Consider the following 13,228-nt stretch of genomic DNA (forward strand, 5'->3'; position numbering starts at 1 on the left):
ACAGGTATCCCCAATTTACAATGATCCATTTTATGATACATGTAGTCTGTATTAACATTAATTGGGTTTCAACACCTTTCACAAAATCCACATTAACGTTATCATTAGGCTAAACTCGCTGACATAGAATATAAACACTGGGGATGTACGCAGCAACTGTTTGTCCGTCCTCTACGCAGCCTCACCTACCCGCATGCTGCCTCATGACAACCATGCAAACTACAATAATCCGCACTTTGTTTCAGTGAGGTCAGCCTGTAGTACTGTGCATTGTAGGATTTATTGGGGGATCCTATGAGTGAGTTTCAACTAACCGGAAAAAACTCTTTAACCAGTAGCTGTCAACTGGGATTCTATTGTACAATATATGGATTCCAATGAAAGCGTAATTCTGAGACACTAGAAAATTAGTGACTGTTTCACCAGTTTATTAGGTACTGAGAGTAGCACCCATACAACTACCATTGTCTCTTATGTTTTGTATCAGTATCACTTCCCTGCCCTTTCCAAAATTAATATCAATAACAATATACAGTAGTTTCAGTATACTTTTGCCAAAATTTACTCAGTTTACCCAAAGTATAAGATATTAGTACCGGTAATATAATTCCAGTATTTGTACTCATTATAGGTGACAATCATTGGAAGAGAAACTGTGAATATATTATTTCAGTAATAATATACTGAGTGTATTTCTTCTCAGTCAGGTAAGGAGTAATGAATGTACAGGATTTAAATGTGGATTGAAATATACACTACATTCTTCAGTATTAACACATGTGAAAGGGGAAAATTCTCTAAGCATTTGTGGTCCATACCTTTCAATTTGCAACTCATGAAATTTAACTACAGTATTAGTTATGAACTGCAAACTGGGACTAATTCATATTTCAGTTATGCTTCTATGTCCCACCCAAGTTCCTATCAGGGTGTTTAGAGGCAATAAGACCTGAGTGTTACAGGCAACTGGACCTTTATTTGACTCGGCTACAATAGGAGTTTCAGGAGCCAGTATCAATGAGTCCCAGTCTAGACTTTATAATGTCCAGATGACTTATTGGAAGTTGGTTCTCCTTCACTCCTTTTAGGAAATGGATGTAATGGCAGTGCCTCTTCTCGGCACTTGTGAAGTCTTGGAATGGTCCTTACATCTCTCAGGGTTATGGATGTGTGTGTGTGTGTGTGTGTGTGTGTGACAGTTTTGATAACTACTTAATTAGTTTGTACTCATTGTCACTCTAGGCCAGGAGGCTTAACCTAACTCTTGTCAAGTAAAGGAGATGTAGAATGTTGTCAATTAGTATTCCAGTTTTGTAAACAAATAAAATAAAATATTTATGGGGTGACTGGTTTTCAAAGAAATTTACTGGCATGTGCTGAAATAGCATTATAGGAAGTGCTCTTGCAGAAGAGGTTGGGGGATACACTGAGCTTACTGCCATGGGATTAAGCAGAATCATGCATAATATCTTTTTGAGAGGTTATTGTGTACAGGTAATCCCTGCTTAAAGTTGATCCAGTTTGTGTTGTTTCTTTGTAATATTACTGACAGATTACAACCCAGATTTGTTTAATGTCACACCATGTTTTGCTATAGCACCATCTACTAGCATGTCACTACTTCGTGATGCAGAGTGTGGGATATGTGGAGTATCTAAGCAATGCTCCTGCCCAGTGGTACCTTCATATTTGTTGTTTATATATGGTTCCCCTTTTATGCATAATTTTGGGTAACCTTTAGTGTACCTACCCCTACATGATGTCTCCTAATGTGTAACAAGTAACAGTGCAATTTGGAGATTCGATAAGAAAAAAAAATCTTCATTTTGGTCTTTTGTTGGTTCAGTGTTGGTGAAAAAGTGGACAGTGATGCTGCATTGGGTTCACTCTGATGACTGTAAGGACTTTTCATGGTAATGCTGAGATCATATCTGGTGCTATGTGTATTACAACCATCATTGGTGAGTGTTATATATGTAGATGTATAGAAATGTGTTTTTTTTGTGATTTGTTTGCCAGAGCTTTTACTGAAAGTTGCATTTTCCAGGAATGGATGTCTTTTATTCAGCTGGGATTACCTGTACTTTCCTGTGTTCTGATGAGATGGTGATGTGTAACTATGCCAAGAATTAGTCCCAGACTGCTGTATGATGTGTAATAAACTAAACTCAAGTTTACAAACCAGGACTCGGCTAAATTTCACAAGCCATGCAGTTTGCCTCAGCCATAAAATGGGATTTCAGGATGATTCCTTCATTTGTGATATAAGTTCTGTATAGATTTTGCATCACTCAGCTGGCTTGTGATTCATTAATTCTATATAATTCTTAGTGGAATTCTCATTATTATTTCCACAGCAGCCTTGGGGATCATTTGCCAGTCAAGTGCTGAGGTGCTGAAAATTTTTATTTTGGGAATGTAAAGGTTTTGCATTATATACTGTGCAGGGAATACTTCACTATGTTATTCCTGGTAGCTGTTGATGTTTGCATGGCAGTAGATGATATATAGCATAATGTCATACTCTTGTTATGCTAAAACTTTGATGATGTTTGGCTGCATAATCCACTCTTACAAAGTGAATGTTGAAAGCCATGCAGTTTGGCCATTTTTTAATCAATTACAATTATACAGGCTGTGACTGTATAATTAGACTGCTGTGAGGTGAAGGTGGACTAGGGTAATTATACAAAACTTTGCCATTTTGAGATACATTAATGTGTTTGCTTGGTGTTGTTAAGTTGTTCAGTTTTAGGGTTTGGAATGATTTATTGAATTCTTTGTACTGTACAGTAATTGTAGTTTGATTATTAAACAGTATTCTTGTGTTTTTGGTAAAGATTTAGGTAATTTGTTTTATGGTAGTGTTAATATTTGGAAAATAATAATTATGATGAGGAAAATTGAAGTGAAATGTTACCTTCATGAGTGTTGATATAGATAAGCTACCTATATGCAATAAATTGTACATTGTGTGTATACTTCATGGCTTATAATTTATTGATAGATTATTTGGTTGTGAAGCATCATAGAACACATGATATTATTCAGTTTTGAGCTTAATATAGACATAAATTAATATGTATTCTTGATGCTGGGAAGAGCACTGTGTATTAAAGTGATCTGAAATTATTGTGTATGAAGTTTAAACAGTAAATATCTTGTAGCCTTAAGGATGCTACTCCTCTGTGATGTGATGAGAGATTGAAGTTAATTGTCTCTCCATACCTAACTACCCATCCGGGTTAATGTTAGATTAGCTGAGAGAGACCACCTGAAGATTAAACACCCTCACTGAGTTCACATGATGGTTAAATACCCTAACAGTCACTCAACCTAACCTAACTCCTCCCTCCAGGTAGCAATATGGTGTTTAATCATCACATGAAATAAATTAGGGGCCTAATTTTCAGGTGATCTGTTGAGTTACATTACATAGCACATTACATGACAACCTGTCATCCAGAACTCTTGGACTTACTGCACAGCATGTAGTTTTGCTTTGGATAGTGTTACCACACTGTGAGACAGTGCCAAGTTCATGCCAAACTGTTACATGACTTGAAATAATGAGCTGGATTGCACATTGCTTAGCAGTGACAAAATAACCAATAAAATAAGTTCAGAAGAGTAGACGCAGAAAATTGAGTGATAAAAAAAAGGATGTGTGAATGATTGTCTTACGATTGTTGTTTCTTCTCTGCTTGGTTTATTTTGATGTCTGTGTCTAGATGCTCGTCTCGTGTTTTAGTGTATCTCATTATTCATGTGTGTTTATTCGCTTGATATTTCTAATGATAAGCATAAAGGAAACAAGTACAGTATTGTATACAAGTAGCCACAACAGCAGCAACAACAACAACATGCCTTAAAAATGTTGATGTTTTTGTTTGTTCTTTTGTTTTTGTTACTTATTTCATAAATTTTTCTTGGAGTGTAATATTGTACTGTATATTGGTATTATTTGGGAATTACTTATATGTAGCAGTTAATATCATTTATGTTAGCTGTGTCGCTTATAGAATGTCTAGTTAGTTGATCTATGCAATCTGTAACAAGTATGTATTGGAAACTGATTCTAGACAAAATGGGGCTCAGCGTAACTACTGAACCAAGTGTATGGATGAGAGTATCGAGAGGTTATGTATGTACCTGAATGTTTCTCCCTTGTTTGTGATGGTGATCCACATTCCAGTTTTCTTTGACTGTGAAAAAGTGTGTTGCAACTTGCAACTTTATTTGTCTGTCTGTTATAAGATGTGCATCATATTTTTTTCATCCAAAGTTTAGGCTGTGGTGTATTACCTTAAATGTCTTTGTTGATACAAATGATTATGGAATAATTCTTTGATCCTTTGTTACTCATGGCTGCCCCGATCAGCTGGTGGTATGTGTTGATAGTGACAACACTAATATTAAGTAATAAACCTCTAGATGTGTGTATGACAGCCTTGATAAGTTAATCTTCATTTTAGGGGAAATAACTTATTAGTGTTGTTGCTAAAACATACTATGACAAGTTTTATAAAAAAAATAAAAATAAAATGCTTTAATTTAGCATATTATTATTTTGCCTAATTACTAGCCACATTAAAATTGAGAAAATTAATTGATATTCCTAACCTGTTCACCCAACTAGTAAATAATTGGATGAATGTGTGTGTGGAGCTACAGAAAGAAAATATATGCAAAAGAACACCAAGTATTTTTGTAGTGCTGTGCAGTGATATGTTGTAAACAAAGGAGTTGCAAGCCTTAGTGAAGGAATTTGGGATCATGAATACATGTAAATATCAGGTAATTATGTTGAGAATGGGAAGCAAATGGAAAGACTGAGGGTTAATAGAGAAATCAAAGAAGCATGTAAGTCTGAGGAATGTTTGTAGGAAGATTGCAGGGATGTGTACAAATTAGGGTTCAGAGGGTATTTTTGACCCCCGTTTGTATACTGTACTGTATGGCAGGCAATTAGGTGAATAAATGTGTGTTCCAAAGTTTGGTTATTGTTACAATTAGGGATTGATGTATGTTATACACACACACTGGTACTTTGTCAAGACTGATTAATCCTGTTTGCTTAAAAATTCAGGAAAAATACCAATTTTTGAGTTGATAATATCTCTTTGTGAAACTCATCTTTTTTTTTATTTGTTGTCATCGCCCACAACCCAAGGTATAACAAGAACCCACATTGGTGGATATGAGGAATGACATGTACAGTACAGTGTGTGCTTGTATCTGACTCATGTATAGATAAATGATTTTGTGAACTTTATGGTAAGTAATCTTTGATGACTCTATTCACTGGCATAATTATTTTACAGCCTTAGAAGAGTATTTAATTTCCCTAAGGGTTGCTCTGAAAAAGATGTGCATAGTATTTTTTCAGAGCAAAGAGGAAAACTTGACTCTTCCTTGATGCAGTTTTTTATGTGTTGCAGGTTAATAGAAGTGATATATACATGGTTTTCTCCAAGAATAAGCATCTAGGAAGGAACCCATACACCTGTAGATTGTTTCAGTACACTATGTTGTGTTGCATATGTGAAATTGATTGTATCTGATATATAGCAGCAACATATCTGCTTAGGATGCAGTGTAATTATGGACTATTGAATTAAATCCTATGATGATTTACCTGGTTTTGAAGAATTCTTTCTGTGTGATTGCATTTTTGGAGTGCATGCATGTGTGTGCATGCTCTCATATATATGTACAACTGTAAAAACATATTTTTTGTGACATTTGGATATGTGTCTGAATGTGTGTGCACATACATATGCCTGTTACTGAGCATGTTTGTGTATGTTATAATCATGTATACAGTATTTATATAGATAGATATATATTAGTACATATATGTTTGCAGATTATCTCTATTGTAAGTGAGCCTTGGAGAATGAACATTTGTAAATTTTATTCTGATGAGCTACAACTCTTGCATCTTCAGAGGGTAACAATAGTTTTTTATAAAGCATCGCAAATTCAGTGATAAACCTGAGAATGTATCCAGTGTTCATGCAGTGCATTTTCATAGAGAAGTATGGAATTGTTATTTATGCTGCTGGAACTGAGGAAGTTAAAGGCAATATATGCAGTAGAGTAAATGCAATGAAGAGTCACAATTGTAGTTGTATTATCAGGATCGTTAAGTCTCTCACTTGTATATAAGAGCTTAGAAGATGCACTTTGCAGATGCACTGCTGTGGTAGGCTGCACTGCCATTCACAACTTGCCTTTTGTTTTCACTTGTACAATGCTTAATACTTCACGTGATTGAAAATTTTAAAAGTGCTTTTAGCCATTGTCAGTGAGTCCAGGTAGTTGTGATGGTGTGGTTTGGGCAGTAATGTTCAGAGTGAGATTCTTGTCTTGAGCATTTCTTTTTTCTATTGTTTTGTTTCTCACTTATAGTTTACACTTTCATCTTACTGTGCTATTATTTTTTAGATGTTCTTTATAAAAAAAATAATATTTAGACACATAAGTATCCTTTGTTATTTTATGATCTTGGTTGTATTTTCACATAAAACATGCTTTGTAAAGTTATACAATACCCTGTACCAGATATGACTGATTTTTATTCAACAAACATTTATATCGACTATAAGCTTCAAAAGTTGATATGGTTGTTAAATTTATAATGAAATATTAAAATTTATGTTACTGGGTTTGTGTCATTTGATACATCTTGTATTATTAAAGTTTGTATGAAAGGTTGAGTGTTTTCCTGGTGTATGGGGCAAGTTGCTGTCTCGGTGTAGTGTATAGTCTAGGCCCTGTCAATGATGAAAATGGTTGTTGTTTAGCTGAATTTTCAACCAGAATTTTAAAATTGAAGATGGTTGCAATGGGTTGTGAAACCATTTTATCTCTCCTTTTTTTAATGGTACAGATGCAATATCTATGTTCAAAATGGGATTTTCTGTACCATACAAAAAACAAGAATTAGCAATTAACAGGGGATAAAAAATACTTTCATAGATCTTGAACTGTTTAAAAATTTATATATGTACTTTACAGTATCACAGTTGTAAATTATCTAAATAAATTTACTTGGATACTATAACAAGACGGATCTTGCATGAAGAATATTTAGTAAGAGAGTAAAAGAGGGAAATACTTTGGTAGCGTGGCCGATGTTGGTTATTTAGTCTGGACTTACACTTATCGTATCTTATACGTCAATACACATCTATTACGTCTTAAGGGCGACTTCTCAAACACCGCTTCGTTACAACTCTTTATTAATTACGAACATGACATGGACACATTAATAACACCTTCTATTGAAGTTACTTGGACATTATGTTTACGTTACTAGGACATCATATTACGTTACTAGACACTGATTCTCGGACACGAACATGAATGAATACACTTCCCACGTAAGTAACTCATCCCATGGAAAGCTCTGACAAAAACTCACGTGACCTAGGGGAGGCCTAGCAGGTGGTCCTGGGTTGTCTCTATGGGAGACTGCTTAGCTGGGCGCCGGAGGGAAGTCTCGGCCCTGACCGGAGGCGACTGCCTCCGGTCCTCTCTGACTCCTCTCGAGCGGGCTTGGTGGTATAGTAGCTGGCCCTTCCTCCTTACAAGACACACTCTCTCTCTCTCTCTCTCTCTCTGTCTGTCTGGGCAGAGGGAGGACTAGGACGTCCTATATATTGGGAGGCGAGCCGTCAGGTTGAGCTGATTGGGGGGGCGGCGAAGGGTCTCCTTACATTTGCCCTCGCTAATGTAGGGTCAGGTCTGGACTTTTTCAGAGACTATAAGTTGTATATTCTGGAGAAATCTTCAGATGGGGCCGTGTGACATGAGAGGGCTCGAGGGTTACATTTGACCTGGCTAATGTGAGGTCAGGTCTGGACTTCTTCTGCGGTGTCGGTTATTGTGTATATTGGGAGAGAGTCGGCCGGTGCCTTCTTACATGTTTGTTGGGGCCGTGTGACATGGGAAGGGGAGCTAGTTGATTTGTAACACCCTTGAGCAGCCGCGAGGGATGCCCTTACACTTGACCCCCCTAATGTCGGGTCAAGTCTGGACTGTTTCTGAGATGTAAGCTGTGGTCTGACAACCCATCACTACACCTTCCGCCAAGACCAAAGCTTTCATGCTCAGAAAACTGATGACACATTTAAAGTAGACAGTAACATCATGTGCAGTATCTAATATAGTCCCTGAGGCGATAATGCATCCTTACATGTTACAAATTATAACCCTAGAGATGTATGTTTTTCTACTGGCATAGTTTGATCTGACAAAGCTTACTATACCTCCCGCCAAGATTAAAGCTTCTATGACAGGAGAAAAAAAATAAAATACATACACAGTAAGTGAACATAGAGTGATCTAAAGATCCTTCATATCTAGCATAGTGTCCGAGGCAAACTTGCAAATCACATTCTACAAACAAAAACAGGTGTTACATTGCCTAACCAGGCCGTGTCAAAATAAGAATTCGTCCCACTCAGTAGTATGTCTACAACATTGCATTTGGTAATACAAAACATTGATCAAATGAACTCATAGAAAAAGTGACTAATCTTTTAAAAAAAAAAAACATTCTTTGTAGTACATGATAACAAAAATCAGAGAATTAAATACAAAATACAAAATGCTCCTACTTCACATGTTAGGGTGTTATATCTTTTTAATGTACATCAACAACATCAGTACATTTGTTGGGTCCAGCATGGCTCAAGTCCTCCATCCAGCTGGTATCTGAAAATAGGGAATGCCGGCAGCACAACAGCGGTAGTCGATTGGTCCTTCTGATGATCCACCTTTTCATCGTCGACTTTCTTCTGATGTCAGCACAGGACGTCTTCTGCCTTCTTTCGTCACATAGCACGTCTTTCTTTCTTCAATACCACACTTTGTAGGTCGTGTCACCACATCTTCTGACTTCTTCATACTTCCTCCTGGTTTCTATCCTATTCCAGATGATTTTTCTGTTCATGTGCTCATCCTCTACGTTTAGAGCATTTTCATATTCCAGATGAATTTTTCTGCTCATCTGCGTTTCTTTATACATCTTCATTTTCATATTCCAGACGATTTTTCTGTTCACCTGTGTTTCTTTATACGTCTTCGTTTTCCGTCATATTCCAGATGAATTTTTCTGCTCCATCTGTATTTCTTCTCTGCAACATCATCATTTTCAATATATTCCAGACGATTTTATGTTCATCTGCCGTCGGCCCCCTCCGGCCGGGATGAAAGCCGGTCCACTGCTTGGGCTGTCGTCTCCTTAGATGACTGTAAGGCAGGTTCCGCGGACCAGGGCTCGCCCTCCGTACGTGAGTGTCGGCGAGACCAAAGACCGTCCTGTCTTACACCTTCCACAGTGGTGAATCCCTCCCTGGCTGGGCTCACCAGGGTTCGTTGTGTGGTGCTGCATTCCACACTCCTTAATTTCCTAGAGTAGAAAAATATAAAATCTTAATCCTAGACCAGGGAGGACTTGAAAGAAGTGGGGTGGTGTGTGGTGGGTGTGGTGCTGCATTCATCACGCTGCATTCCTCACGCTGCTGCTTCTCTTCTTATATGTGCTGTGGTCGGATTCCGGCTAGCCATGGGGCGGTACTGTGTGTGACATTTGACAGAAACAATCCGAAAGGGATGATGGATTAGTTGGAAGTGTATCCGTAAAGAAAAACAAATATTTACTTTATACGTTACGTCAATGTTTGGCAACTATAGTTTCCGTCACAACAATATTCTCATTAGGCTGGGTCGGGGAGTGAAGCTCTGCTCACTACATTGAATATTATTCATCACTACGCGTCAAAGAGTACATTACAAATCATACTAGCATAAAAACACACTGAGTGAAGCTCTGTAATTATCGCAATATTAAGTAACACTAACCACCGATTTCGAAGCATAACTCACGGGACAAAACATATGAGGATTGGTGGTCACACTGGACGGTGCGAGGCGGGTGGAGGCGGAGCGGGTGAGGCGGAACGGAGCGGGTGAGACGGAGTGGGTGAGGCGGGGCGGGTGAGGCGGAGTTAAGTGTAGTGGGGAGGAGCCGAGGCGTGGTTGATCGGGCCAGGCCGAGGCTTTGCCGGGCACGGAACGGAGGGGCGGGGCAGGGATGGGAGGAAGGGTAAGGAGGGTGAGGTGAGGATTAGGACAGGGAGGAGGATGTAGGTTAAAAGACATGTTAAGTTATAACAGTTAGTACAGACACCGCTTTCATCACTGAAACACAATTTCTACGTTCAACACTGACCAACAATCAAACTGCACTTGGGCTACTGAGAATGTCACAGATCGCGGGGTACACTGAGAAATCACGTTAAACACTGAACATATTTCTAGAAAAAATTCGCGCATACCACGACGAGAGACATTTACTTGAGCTGTAACGGTGACACACTTGGACACTTTTCACGCTACTATGCAGGAACTCCTTATCACGCACTTTCGAACAATACTCAAACAACGAGCCAGGTGTTATGGCTAAATGAGGGAGGGCATGGGTTTACGTTAAGTACACTGTTACCAATAACAAGGGACGAGGAGGGCGTGAGTTAACGTTATAGTACGCTGCCACCAATATAATGTTGCGAATGCAACCACCCTTGTACTGCCTGCTTCGTCAAGATAGTTACGAGATTACTTCAAAAGATTCTAACTATCACTGTACTGAACACTAAAGGGAAGAGGCGTGAGTTTTACGTTAAGTGAGCTGCCACCATTGTAATGAGACGAGGAGGGCGTGGGTTAATGTATAGTTCGCTGTCACCTATAACAAGGCGAGGAAGGCGTGGGGTAACGTATAGTTCGCTGCCACCAATATAATGAGACACCGCTCACAAGAGGAAGATTACATATAGGTAGAATATTGATAGTATAAGAGTATAAAAGAGAGGAAGATTTTGGTAGCGTGGCCGTGATAGATATTTGATGATGGATTTACACTTAGCTTATCGTATACGTCAATACACAGCTATTACGTCTTAAGGGCGACTTCTCAAACACCGCTTCGTTACAACTCTTTATTAATTACGAACATGACATGGACACATTAATAACACCTTCTATTGAAGTTACTAGGACATTATGTTTACGTTACTAGGACATCATATTACGTTACTAGACACTGATTCTCGGACACGAACATGAAATGAATACACTTCCCACGTAAGTAACTCATCCCATGGAAAGCTCTGACAAAAACTCACGTGACCTAGGGGAGGCCTAGCAGGTGGTCCTGGGTTGTCTCTATGGGAGACTGCTTAGCTGGGCGCCGGAGGGAAGTCTCGGTCCTGACCGGAGGCGACTGCCTCCGGTCCTCTCTGACTCCTCTCGAGCGGGCCTGGTGGTGTAGTAGCTGGCCCTTCCTCCTTACAAGACACACTCTCTCTCTCTGTCTCTCTCTCGGCCGAGGGAGGACTAGGACGTCCTATATATTGGGAGGCGAGCCGTCAGGTTGAGCTGATGGGGGGGCGGCGAAGGGTCTCCTTACATTTGCCCTCGCTAATGTAGGGTCAGGTCTGGACTTTTTCAGAGACTATAAGTTGTATATTCTGGAGAAATCTTCAGATGGGGCCGTGTGACATGAGAGGCCCTGGTTGATTTGTGGCCCCTTGACTTGGGCTCGAGGGTTACATTTGACCTGGCTAATGTGAGGTCAGGTCTGGACTTCTTCTGCGGTGTAGGTTATTGTGTATATTGGGAGAGAGTCGGCCGGTGCCTTCTTACATGTTTGTTGGGGCCGTGTGACATGGGAGGGGAGCCAGTTGATTTGTAACTCCTTGAGTGGTTGCGAGGGGTACCCTTACATTTGACCCCCCCTAATGTCGGGTCAAGTCTGGACTGTTTCTGAGATGTAAGCTGTGGTCTGACAACCCATCACTACAATACTGTACTCAAGTAACATTTTTGAGTGAATGGTGAATAATAAATTAAAACTAAATTATTAGTTTGCCTGTAATGAGTAACCATTTTTGTTTTTTCAATTGAAAGGGAGTAAAATGATTAGAAAGCTATACTTAAGTAAAAGTACCTGTACTGAAAAAATTTGAGTAGCCTACTTTTAAGTATGTACTCAAAATTTTTAGTACTTTTACTTAAGTATAGTTTTATAATACTTTTAAGAATATTTTTCAAGTATTACTCAAATTTTTAGTACTTTTACTTAAGTATATTTTTCTAATACTTTTACTCCAATACAATTGAAAAAAAAAAAATAGTTACTCAACACAGGCAAACTAATACAGTCAACCCTCACTTTACGCGGTCCCTCCCACATTCCGCGTGGAAACGCTTACGAGCGTTTTCCCTGCGGAACCCGGGATGCTCACATTCTGCGGTGCGTGTAGCGTGTACCCCTTTACACGGGTGAAGTATAATTTTTTTATTTAGCTCCTAAAATTCATACAAATTATCCGGCCAGAATATATTTTACATTGCTGGAATTCTTACAATTTGATGATCATTTTGAATATAAGCATCATATATTTTGCATTAGACATACAAATTTTAGATCTAATGCAAGTATTTTGTTTAGGGCCTACTCAGAGCAAATATGTTATCGTTTTTGCAAAATATATGAAGTGTATATTCAAAATATTCCTGGTCTTGCAAGGAATCCAGCAATGTCAATTATATTATCCTAACTTTAGTCTGAGGTATTATTTATTACTAAAAAGGTAAATATTATGGTTTCTCCCAAACATTTATCTGGTAGGGAGGGTTGGTGGGGGGTGAGGGGGAGGGAGGGACCGACCGACCGACCATCTGGCGCGGTTGGAAGAGGGGGGAGGCAAGGTGGGGTACTTTGATTGACAGATAGTGTTGTGAAGAATATTTTTTTTTATTAACTGAAGATATTTGTTTTAGCTCATAAAATTCATACAAATTACCCTGCCAGAATATAATTTACATTGCTGGAATTCTTACAATTTGATGATCATTTTGAATATAAACATCATAGATTTTGCATTAGACATACAAATTTTAGATCTAATGTAAGTATTTTGTTTACTCTGAGTAAATATGTTATCTTTTGTGCAAAATATATGACATTTATATTCAAAATATTCCTGGTCTTACAAGGAATCCAGCAATGTCAATTATATTAACCTAACTTTAGTTTGAGGTATTATTTATTACTATACCTTAAAATCTAGTGGTTTTCCCTCAAAAATTTCTCAGAGAGGGAAGAGCCAGCGAGTGTAGTGTGAGAAGAGGGGGAGGGAGTTGAGTCCAT

This window comes from Homarus americanus, unplaced genomic scaffold (assembly GCF_018991925.1).
Source record: "Homarus americanus isolate GMGI-L3 unplaced genomic scaffold, GMGI_Hamer_2.0 scaffold32583, whole genome shotgun sequence".
In the NCBI taxonomy this organism is placed as follows: domain Eukaryota; kingdom Metazoa; phylum Arthropoda; class Malacostraca; order Decapoda; family Nephropidae; genus Homarus; species Homarus americanus.